Source organism: Equus caballus, chromosome 18 (genome assembly GCF_041296265.1).
Source record: "Equus caballus isolate H_3958 breed thoroughbred chromosome 18, TB-T2T, whole genome shotgun sequence".
NCBI lineage: Eukaryota > Metazoa > Chordata > Mammalia > Perissodactyla > Equidae > Equus > Equus caballus.
In genome coordinates, this window is record NC_091701.1 from 59,096,472 (window position 1) to 59,108,939 (window position 12,468).

The 12,468-nt window shown below is 37.8% G+C and overlaps 1 long non-coding RNA gene across 1 annotated transcript in view; it reads left to right on the plus strand.

Annotated features, from left to right (window-relative positions):
- The first annotated feature begins 3,358 nt into the window (after positions 1-3,358).
- LOC111768759 (uncharacterized) overlaps positions 3,359-12,468 on the plus strand; it is a 30,806-nt gene continuing 21,696 nt past the window's right edge. The window contains exons 1-2 of the long non-coding RNA XR_011428301.1: positions 3,359-3,437; positions 4,246-4,489. This is a non-coding gene — a long non-coding RNA (uncharacterized lncRNA). The remainder of the gene's footprint in view (positions 3,438-4,245; positions 4,490-12,468) is intronic.

The following is a 12,468-nucleotide window of genomic DNA, read 5'->3' on the forward strand; positions in this document are numbered from 1 at the left end:
TTCTTGCAATGTATTAGTGTACTGCTCTATTATGAACCCATTGAGAAAGTTTTGTTTCAAACTATATGTAAAAATTCCATTCTCACAAGGAAGACATAGAGGCAAATCAATTTTTTTTTCTGTTAATTAAAGGTGAATGTCTCAAAAATGATAGTAGGAGATCACTTTCCAAAAGATTACATGACTCAGTTAATAGAAACCTAGATACTTAGAAGTTGTGAGTGATATTAGATAATTAAAGAAGGTATAACTAATTCAAAACCAAAACATTAATGTTGCCATAAAAATCTTAAGACGTCACACTATCGATTTTTCTGTCAAAAGGTGAGGGCCTTGGTTTGAAGAATATTTTGCTACAAGGATCGACGGTTTTATTTATGCTTGTATGTTTCTAGACTGTGTTTATAGACGATATATTTATAGACTGTAATGTGAATGAAGTTAAATGACACCCCAATTGTGGGCTAACCTTTTAGAATATGTATTACTTAATTCTTATTCTTAATGTCACAACAGTTGATCACTTACCCTAGTGACATTTTGTTAACATTTACAGCCATTTATTAAAAGAAGTAGTTTTATTATTATTTTTTTCAACTAAGAAGCAAAGATTCATTCTGACTGCTCTTTTGCTTTTCGAATCCCTTACTTCAGGTCATCATGTGGCTGGGGAGGCTAGATAAAGCCAGGTTCTCACTGTATTTTGGGGGTTCTTTTAAAACTCCTCCCACATCAGCTGCCTGTTACTAAAATGCTCGAACCATGCTTTGCATGATGGTCACTCAGAGCCCTGATTTAAGTCAAAGCCAAGCTTGTATAATAATGGCAAAAATTAATATAAAGCATTCTAACATTGTTCTGAATTTATCACAGTTTATAGAAATGTGAGACATGCTAACCAACCATCAACATACTTTATCTTGGAGCATCATGTCTGAAAGGTCAGATTTGCATATGATAAAAGAGCAGGAGGCTAATTAAAGAATCCATGATCTTTCGATCTTCTGGATCCTAAAATCACGCTGACCTGGCAACTAACCGTTTGACAGTGGGACCACTGGGCACTAGAAAGTTCTCCATATATGGTATGTATTTATCATGTTCATGAACCTGTATCTCATGGCTAAAGGGATCTAGTACAGTGTCAACACCTAATGGAGGGAGGAAGAGTAGGAGGAGTTGTTGAGGGCAACCCTTTAGCAGAGTGGGTGGGCACTCATGTTTTGGAGCCAGACAGAACGTTCTCTGGCTCTGATATCTTGGGTATATTATGTAACCTCTCTGTGCCTTGATTTGCTCAACTGTAAAATAGGAATGTAATAACAACTGCATCTTACCAGGTTAATATTAAATGAGATAATTCAAGGAAAGTGCTTAGTACAGTATCTTGCCTATAGTAAATATTCAGTAAATATAAATACATCATATTGTCATAATTTTAGGTGTTGCTACCCTTTCTACAGTGTGACTTTCCCTTGGTAATAAGGCTACTAGTTAAAGTGTCTAGGTTCCAGGTATGGAAACATGGGTTAGATAGTCACATCTCGTCAGCACCTCAAATCGGGAGTTCAAGCATTTTTTAAAAGTAATTATAATGAAACTTTCACCACCAATTTGTTCAATATCTAGTTCAACATGCACAAGAATGTATATGTCATTCCTTAGTCATTATGTAAATTCTATATGTGTCTCCTCTGTCAGATGCAGTGGAGGAAGTTTCCTCAGTGGTTTTCAAAGTGTGGTTCCCAGATCAGCAGTGCCTGGGAGCTTGTTAGAACCTCCCGGATCAGAAACTCTGATGGCGGGGCCCAGCAAGCCCTATCTGAACAAGCCTCCCTGATGGTTCTGATGCACGCTAAAGTTTGGGAACCATTGCTGTAGTGTTTGTAGCGATAGGAGGCTGGAGATACTAATGGTTGTTATGTAGAGATTAGATGAGAAAGGATCCTTGTAATTGAGGAGATAATCCCTGCTTTATAGTCCTATATTGAGAGAACAAATTTGGCAAGTAAGTATTTGGCTATGGGGTGGGCCGATGTGAAGAATCTGAGTGAGTAGATTTAGGAGAAAGAAAGGTGATGATGACATTGAAAGAATGGTTCAGTGTTTGAAGAATCCTTGCTGTTGAAGGCTGCCCCTAGGATTATGTTAGAATGGCAAAGGCAACACTCATAAAACAGAAAATGTAATTAAAATAGTTGATTTCCTAGATCAGATTCTTAATTTTCTTTGATTTAACTTTTAAGGGATTGTGGCCAATTTAGAGTGTTTTAAAATCAAAGTAGAAATTAGAAAACAGGATGAAAAAATGAAGATAATGGAAGTGCTAAAGAAGCCATTGAATTTTTCTACTCACTCAAAACTGAACATGAACAGAAATTTCTAGAATATGCCTCTGGAGTCTAGAGACTGTTTAGTCCTTATATCAGCCCTACCTAATTAAATTACGTGTGCATTTTCTAAAAGAAGCAAGAAGTCAGTGTAGTGTAATGAAAAGAGCCCGTTATTTAGAAATAAAATAGACCTGGGTTTGAATCTCACTAGCTATTTTACTTTAGGCAAATTATTCAAATTTCTAAGAATCAGGTTTTTAATCTCTAAAATAGAGCTAATGATGCCTGTTCTTTAGAAGGTGATTCCCCAAATGGGAAGGGGCAGCATTTTCCCGTGGAGAGAGTTAGTGGTGGTCACAAAATTGGAAAAGACAGTGGCCCTGAGTGGGCAGAGACTAGGGGTGATAGGCACCCTGCAATATGTGAGACAGCCCCACCACAGAGGACTGGACCATGTCCTGCACTCATCTTTAATGCCCCCAATACCTTCAGGCAGGTGAAAATCCTCTTTATAAATATTTAAGCCCAGAACCTAACTGTGTTTTGCATACAAACATAAGATATTTTTTACGTGGTTTTAAAATACACTGAATTTTCCAGGAAAGCAAATTACTGTCATGTAAATTGAGAGAAGGTTATACTTTGTTTTGTTTGTGCTTTCTTATCAAAAGTTGTTCGCTCTTTTGGAAAAAAAAATCACACAGCCAGCAGCAGCTCTATGCATATTTCATCTTCTGTAAAAGAGCCTTATCACACTGTATTTGAGGAAGTTGTATTCACAGTGATACTACCTATGGGAGCAAACCACCGACTACCTCATTATGTCTTCTAGAGTAATTGTCCTCGGGCATTTCCTCATTCAAATAAAGAGATTGAAATGTAAGAATGAAAAAATACTATTTTAATATAAATTAATTTCTTTTTATTTCTCTTATATTATAGCTAAAGCATTATATTAATTTTTAAAAACTATGTGTGTAGGTAGGTTATATTAACTATGAATTTCGTTTCAGGATAGTAAATGTGGAATGACATAATATTCTGAAAAGGAGATGTTAGATCTGAAGGTGGATCTGCTTTAAAATTCCGAGAGGATGAGATGAGGTAATGTTAGTAAGTGGTTAACGTTATATCTGGTGCATAGTAATTGCACATATGTAGTAGCTGTTATTATTGTAATTAGAAGCAGTGGCGCTGGTGGGATTGGATAGCAGTGTAAGTAAGTGCGGGGAGGCTGTTCACAGGCCAGGAAGTCTGTTTCTTGCCTAGGGATGCAGATCAGAGCCAGCCTGATGCTGAGCATGCACCCGTGGCGACCTCTATCTCAGGATGATGGTGAGAGCAAGCTGGGAGTTCTGAACTTAACCCTGAGACTCTAAGAAAGGGGGGAGACAGGAGCCAATCTGAACTGGAAATCAAGGGAAGATTAGAAATAAGATTCCACACGTTGCTTCTCAATCCACATTGGACAGACAGTAGTGTAGAGGGTGTTTTTGTTGCTACAATTACTCTTATTCTCTGGCGACTGCTTCAGCCATCTGGTTGCCTACGCAACTTCCTTGAGTGTTGCAAGTGTTACTTTTTACAGTTTCTGTGTTACCAGAGAGAATTATTAAAGGAGAATGAGACTAAAGCAGCATTTTAGAAAATAAGCAGAGCTATCAGGATTCGGAAAAACTGCAATGGTCTGAAGTCTATGCCATTGTAACTGGATCATAACCGTAGCACACTGGAATGGTTCAACAGGAACCACACCACTATAGGTCATTCTCACTTGGCTCTTGAGTGGTGACTGCTTCTCAGAGCTATGGTGTCACCAGCATTTGTGGTCAATAAAATAAATAGTTGATTCTTTGAGCAAGAATCTAGAGACACTTCATGGGCTAGATGACATCTCAAGATCTGTTGACAGGGAGATCTCATCAAGATGGTGGCATAGGCAGACTCTGAACTCACCTCATCCCATGAATGCAACCAGGTTACAACTATTCTTGGAAAAAATACCCCAGAGAGAGAACTGAAAACTGGATAAGAAGAACCCCTACAACAAGTGACAGTCCTGACTGAGATGGAAGAAGCAGAACTTCCTTCTGGAAAGAAGAGGGGCCACCTTTATAAGCCACAGAGCTTCACAGCTGAGCAGAAGCCACCTTAAGGTACACAGCCCTCCCTGGAGGAGCAGGAATCTGAGCAAGGGCACTTTACCACTATAAGCATCCTGCAGACTCAGCACAACTGAGATGAGTCTCATAATATCTGGCTTTGCTGGCTATTAACTACAACAGCAAATACTCCCAGAAAAGCTATCAGATGTAAGGCAAAAAAAGCCAGCTCTTAAAGGGCCCATGCACAAATTCGATCATCTCAGAAAGCAACTTAAAATCACCAGAAGGAAAGGTACACAGTCCTTTGGTGAAAAGAGACTCACCTGGTAGGCTCTGGGTGCATCTGAGTGAGAGGTGAGACCTCTCCAGAGACTGAGACACTGGTAGCAGCCATTGTTGTGACCTAGTACAGGCATACTGACACAGACACAGGCAGACACCATTGGAATTCTCCCCCTGGCCTGTTAGCCCAGGGATCTGCCACACCTACTAAAGTGCAGATTTAATCCAGTTCAGTCAGGGCAGGCAGCCTGCCCTAGGGACTGGCCCCACTCAACAGCAAGCCCTCAGGCTACTTCTCGGTCTGCATAGGCTGGGTGCCTCAATACTCTATAGGAAGGTGAGTGTGTCTGCCTCTGTAGGCAGGGCTTGTGTGAGGAGCAGGTGAACTGTGGGGGGTGTTGGTCAAGAATGTGGGGGCCTCTGCAGTGGGGTGACTGGGTATACTCCATGGAGTTGGGAAGTGTGCACAGGGCAGGACTGTGTGGACAGGTGTGTGTGGACCTGTGGGGGGTGGGGCTTATCAGTGGCGGAAGACCTGTGCTTCACAATCATCCACAAAGGGGATTGGGCCCACCTTCCAAAGCCTGAAACAAATGGGTGCTCCAGAGCCTGGGGCCAGCCCCACTCATCTGTAATCCTAAGAGAGCTAACAACAGCCCTGTAGGCCTGAGGCCTACAGCAATTGTAAGCCCCTGAGCCTAGCAGCCAGCCACACTGGGTAACTACTCACTTAGCAGAAAAACTGAAACAAAAGTGTGCTATTAGACCTTGCAGCCAATGGTGCTGAGGCTTCCCAAATCCAATTTACAAACAGCCAGCCAGGGAGGGAAAGCCCAGGCTCCCTGGGTACCTGCAGTAAGAGAAACCCTGCCATAGCAGAAGGACACACATAGCCCACACAGAGGTTGCTCTGGGAACATTTGGACTGGTGATGAGAGGGAAGTGTGTAGCTGGGCCTCAAAAGGCATCTCTTACATAAGGCCAGTTCAAAATCAGGAGACATAGCTGACTCACCTAATACATAGATATAAGCACAGGGAAAGTGTTATAATGAGGAGGCAAAGGATTATGTTCCAAGCAAGGGAACAGGACAAAATGTCAGAAAAAGAACTAAATGAAACAGAAATAAGCAATCTACCTGACAAAGAGTTCAAACAGAAACTCATAAGGATGCTCACTGATCTTGAGAGAAGACTGGATGAACACAGTGAGAACGTCAACAAAGAATTGGAAAATATAAAAAAAATCAGAAATGAAGAATACAATACTGGAAATGAAAAATTCACTAGAGGGACTCAATAGCAGAGTAGATCATACAGAAGAATGGATCAGCGAGCTGGATGAAAGACTAGAGGAAGTCACCCAAGCTGAGGAGATAAAAGAAAAAAGAATTAAAAAGAACAAGAACAGTCTAAGGGAACTCTGGGACAATATCAAGCACACTAACATTTATATTATAGGTGTCCCAGAAGGAGAAGAGAGAGACAAAGGGACAGATCATCTATTTGAAGAAATAATAGCTGAAAACTTTCCTAACCTAAGGAAGGAAACAGATATCCAAGTACAGGAAACACAGAGAGCACCAAACAAGATAAACTCAAAGAATCCCACACTGAGATACATTATAATTAAAATGTCCAAAATTAAAGATAAAGAGAGATTCGTAAAAGTTGCAAGAAAAAGGCAACAAGTGACATACAAAGGAAAGCATATAAGGCTATCGGTGGACTTCTCAACTGTGACCTTACAGGCTAGAAGAGGGTAGCATGACGTATTTAAAGTGCTGAAAGGAAAAAACTTACAGCCGAGAATACTCTATCTAGCAAGGTTATCATTCAGAATGAAAAGAGAGATAAATAGTTTCCCAGACAAACAAAAATTAAAGGAGTTTATCACCAAGAAACCAGTTCTGCAAGAATGCTGAAGGGACTTATTTAAGTGGAAAAGAGAAGACCACAAATAAGAATAAGAAAATTATTTTTAAAAACCCCAAAAATAACAGGCAATAAAATCACTGGTAAAGGCAAAAATACAATAAAGGTAGCAGATCAACCACCTGTGAAGATAATATGAAGGTTAAAAGACAAAAGTACTAAAATTGCCTATTTTAATAATAAGAGGGTAATGGATAGACACACAAAAAATTAACAGATTAGATATGATTTGAAAAACATAAAATGTGGGAGGAGGAGAGTAAACGAGAAGAGTTTTTGGAAAGAGGTCAAACTAAAGAGACTATCAACTCAATATAGATTGCTAGATTCATAGAATATTATATATCAACCTCATGGTAATCACAAACCAGAAACCTATAATAAATAAACAAATAAGTAAGAGAAAGGAATCAAACATATTGCTAAAGGAAACCATCAAACTGCAACGGAAGAGAGCAAGAGAGAAAAAAAGGAACAGAGAAGAACTGCTAAAACACCCAGAAAAAAAGTTAAAAAATGGCAATAAATACATATTTATCAATAACCACTTTAAATGTCCATGGACTAAGTGCTCCAATCAAAAGGCATAGGGTGGCCGATTGGATTAAAAGAAACAACACCCATTTACATGCTGCATACAAGAGACACACTTCAGACCTAAAGACACTCACAAACTGAAAGTGAAGGGATGAAAAAAGATACTCCATACAAATGGCAAAGAAAAGAAAGCTGGGGTAGCAACACTTACATCAGACAAAATAGACTTTAAACAAAAACCATAACAAGAGACAAAGAAGTGCACTACATGATGGTAAAGGGAACAATCCATCAAGAGGATGCAATGCTTGTAAATATCTATTCACCCAACATAGAGCACCTAAATATATAAAGCAATTATTAACAGACATAAAAGGAGAAATTGACAGTAACGCAATAATACTAGGGGACTTTAACAGTCCACTTACACCTGTGGATAGATCATCCAAACAGAAGATCAATAAGGAAACGTTGGCCTTAAATAACACATTAGACCAGATGGACTTAGTAGATATATATAGAACATTCCATCCAAAAACCAAAAACTACATTCTTTTCAAATGCACGTGGAACATTGTCCAGGATTGATCACATATCAGGCCACAAAATGTCTCAAGAAATTTAAGAAGGTCGAAATAATACCAAGCATCTTTTTCTGACCACAAATGTGTGAAACTAGAAACCAATTACAGCAAGAAAATCAGAAAAACCACAAAAATGTGGATCAACGGTTGGGTTAACGAATAAATCAAAGGAGAAATCAAAAAATACCTGGAGACACATGAAAATGAAAATACGACATGCCAAAATCTATGGGATACAGCAAAAGCGGTTCTAAGAGGAAAGTTTATAGTGATTCAGGCCTCCCTCAGCAAATAAGACAAAGCCCCAATAAACGATCTAACAGTGAACCTTAAAAAATTGGAAAAGGAAGAACAAACAAAGCCAAAAATCAGCAGAAGGAAGGGAATAATAAAAATCAGACAAGAAATAAATGAAATAGAGACCAAAAAAAAAAAAAAAGAAAAAAGAAAAAAATCAATGAAACCAAGAGTTGGTTCTTTGAAAAGATAAAATTGACAAACCTTTAGCTAGACTCACCAAGAAAGAAAGAGAAGGTGCAAATAAATCAGAAATGAAAGAGGATAAATTACAATGAATACATCAGAAATACAAAAGATTATAAGAGAATACTACAAAAAACTATATGACAATAAAGTGGATAATCTAGAAGAAATGGATAAATTCTTAGAATCATGCAACCTCCCAAAGCTGAATCAAGAAGAAGTGGAGAATTTGAATAGACCAATCACCAGTAAGGAGGTGGAAACAATAATCAAAAACTTTCCAAAAAATAAAAGTCCAGGACAAGACAACTTCTCTGGTGAATTCTACCAAACATTCAAAGAAGACTTAAAATCTATTCTTCACAAACTCTTCCAAAAAATTGGAGAGAAGGGAAAGCTTCCTAACTCATTGTACAAAGCCAACATTATCCTGATACCAAAGACAGACAGGATGACGCAAAAAAAGAAAATTACAGGCCAATATCACTGATGAATATTGATGCAAAAATCCTCAACAAAATACTAGCAAATCAAATACAACAATACATTAAAATGCCTATACACCGTGATCAAGTGGGATTTATTCCAGGGGTGCAGGGATGGGTCAACATCTGCAAATCAATCAACACGGACACCACGTCAACAAAATGAAGACTAAAAATCACATGATCATCTCAATTGATGCAGACAAAGCATTTGACAAGGAACAACATCCATTTATCTTAAAAACTCTAAATAATATGGGTATGGAAGGAAAATACCTCAACATAATAAAGACAGTATATGACAAACCCACAGCTAATATCATTCTCAATGGAGAAAAACTGAAAACTATCTCTCCAAGAACAGGAACCAGACAAGGATGCCCATTTTCACCACTCTTATTTAACATAGTATTGGAAGTCCTAGCCAGAGCAATCAGGCAAGAAAAACAGGAATCCAAATTGGAAAAGAAGAAGTAAAACTGTCACTATTTCCAGACGACACGATTTTATATGTACAAAACCCTAAATAATCCACTAAAAAACTTTTAGAAATAATAAGTGAAAACAGTAAAGTTGCAGGATAAAAAATCAACATACAAAAATCAGTTGTGTCTCTATAACTAGAAGTAGCAGAAAGAGAAATTAAGATAACGATCCCATTTACAATTGCAACAAAAAGATTAAAATACCTAGGAATAAACTTAACCAAAGAGGTGAAAGATGTGTACACCAAAAACTATGAAACATTGTTGAAAGAAATTGAAGACGACGCAGAAGTGGAAAGATATCCCATGCTCTTGGATTGGAAGAATTAACATAGTTAAAATGTCCATACTTCCTAAAGCAATCTATAGATTCGATGCGATCCCTATCAAAGTCCCAACGACATTTTTCCAGAAATAGAACAAAGAATCCTAAAATTTATATGGAACAGCAAAAGACCCGAAATAGCCAAAGGAATCCTGAGAAAAAAGAACAAAGCTGGAGGTATCACACTCCCTGATTTCAAACTATACTGCAAAGCTATAGTAACCAAAACAGCAGTGTACCAGCACAAAAACAGACACACAGTTCAATGGAACAGAATGGAGAGCCCAGAAATAAACCAACACATATATGGACAACTAATTTATGACAATGGAGCCAAAAACATACAATGGAGAAAAGAGTCTATTCAATAAATGGTGTTAGGAAAACTGGTCAGCCACATTTAGAGGGAAGAAAGTAGACCATTATCTTACACCATGCACTAAAATCAACTCAAAATAGATTAAAGACTTGAATGCAAGATCTGAAACCATGAAACTTCTAGAAGAAAAGATGGTCAGTACACTCTTAGACGTTGGTCTTAACAGCATTTTTTCAAGTACCATATCTGACTGGGCAAGGGAAACAATAGAGAAAATAAACAAATGAGACTACATCAGATTAAAAAGCTTCTGTACAGCAAAGGAAACCATCAACAAAAAGAAAACCACCCTAAAAATGGGGAGAAGATATTTGCAAACCATATATCAGATAAGGGGTTAATATCCAAAATATACAAAGAACTCATACCTCAACAACAAAAAAACTAACAGCCCACTTAAAAAATGGGCAAAAGATCTGAACAGAGATTTCTCCAAAGAAGATATACAGATGGCCAAGAGGCATATGAAAAGTTGTTCAACATCATTAACTATCAGGGAAATGCAAATCAAAACGACAATGATATATCACCTTGCTCCCTTCAGAATGGCTATAATTAGCAAGATAGGAAACAATAAGTGTTGGAGAGGATGTGGAGAGAAGGAAATCCCAGTACATGGGTGGTAGAAGTGCAAACTGGTGCAGCCACTATGGAAAACAGTATGGAATTTCTGCAGAAAATTAAGAATAGATTTACCATATGATCCAGCTATCCTAATGCTGGGTATTGATCCAAAGAACTTGAAAACACAAATGCATAAAGATGCATGCACCCCTATGTTCACTGCAGCATTATTCACAACAGCCAAGACTTGGAAGCAACCTAGGTGCCCATCAAGGGACAAATGGATAAAGAAGATGTGGTATATATACATAATGGAATACTACTCAACCATAAGAAATGATGAAATCCAGCCATTTGTGACAACATGGATGACTTTGAGGGTATTGTGCTAAGTGAAATAAGTAAGAGGAAGAAAGTCAAATACCATATGATCTCACTCATAAGTAGAAGATAAAAACGACGACAAAAAAATACATAGCAACAGAGATTGGATTAGTGGCTACCAGAGGGGAAGGGGGAGGGATGAGGCCAAAGGGGTAATTAGGAACATGTGTGTGGTGATGGATTGTAATTAGTCTTTGGGTGGTGAACATGATGTAATCTATACAGAATTCAAAACATATTACGATATACACCTGAAAGTTATATAATGCTATATAACCCAATGTTACTGCAATATAAAACATAAATTAAAGAAAAAAAGATATGTCAACATTCTTCCCATATGCTAACCCCATGTATTATAAAACAGTTTCATAAGGACTGATGATGTACCAAGTGCAGTAAGAGAGATATTTTTGGTCAATGTTAAAAAAAAAAAAAGCCTCTCTTTCTAAACCTGAGCTAGAAAGTTAGAAAGGATAGTAGTTAGAAAGAACTTTAGAAACTAACTTTCTAGTGGTTAGAAAGAATAGATTAAAACCCTTAAGAAGGTTTCTGTGTATTTTTATGCCAAGGCAGGGAAACAATCTAGATGTTGTTTCTTTAGATAATTTCAACCATTTACCCAGCTGTAATGCTGACTGATTAGAATACTATGTAAAATATTAAGGGGCATTTAAATAATTTTTGATGATGATAATGACATTATGTAAATAGCTAAAATGCAGAGTGATACAGTGTTCTAGGTTATCATATACTGGAATAATAATTGCCCAGTAAATAGTATTAATATGAGATCTAGATATTGTTACTTGAAACCCTTTTAAAATTTAACATCGTAAAAGTCGGTATGACTTGGAAGGATAGACTTAGACATCTGTGTCTTAGAATATGCAGACCAAAAATAAAAGATGCCCCTGTCCCAGAAGCCACTTCACCTCTGAGGTTTGCTTGGCTAGAACACTTCAAAAAACTGAAAGATACACTGACATTAGGAATACACAGGCTTTCAAAATTCTGTCAGTTCTGCCCTAATATATCTGTGTGGTAGAAATGTTCCCTCCCTTTTGTCTTTTCAGTGCTGTTTCAGTAGGAATTAAAAGCCTAGGAAATTTCCTTAAGGACTATCCAGCTTATTTCCTTTGACTCTAGACTTGTCATACAATATATGTTCTTCCCTTTGTAAATGGGCATTTTTCCTAAAAGCTAATTCGGTGTAAAGCACATTCTGGATGGTACAATCTCTAGTTTGTTACCTGCTCAGAAAGGAACAGACATGATTCCAACGGGGATTCCAAATCTCCACACTCATAATTGAAATATATACTGTACATGGTTCCTTTGCCTTCAACATTAATACCCATCTGCTGAAATGGCAAGGTGCCTGCTCTCTGGTTGATTGGATGGATGCCCTGGAGCACAGGTGTCTGGCAATGATGGGTTTAGAGAAATCCCCGACATAACATTGTTTGTGACATTTCCTCTGCAGGACATCTCTCCTGGGTATGTGTTATACAGAGGGCTCTCTCTTCCTGTCTGATGTCATGACTGCTGCTGGACATCTTCAGAAATTTCTGTTTATCATTAAAAG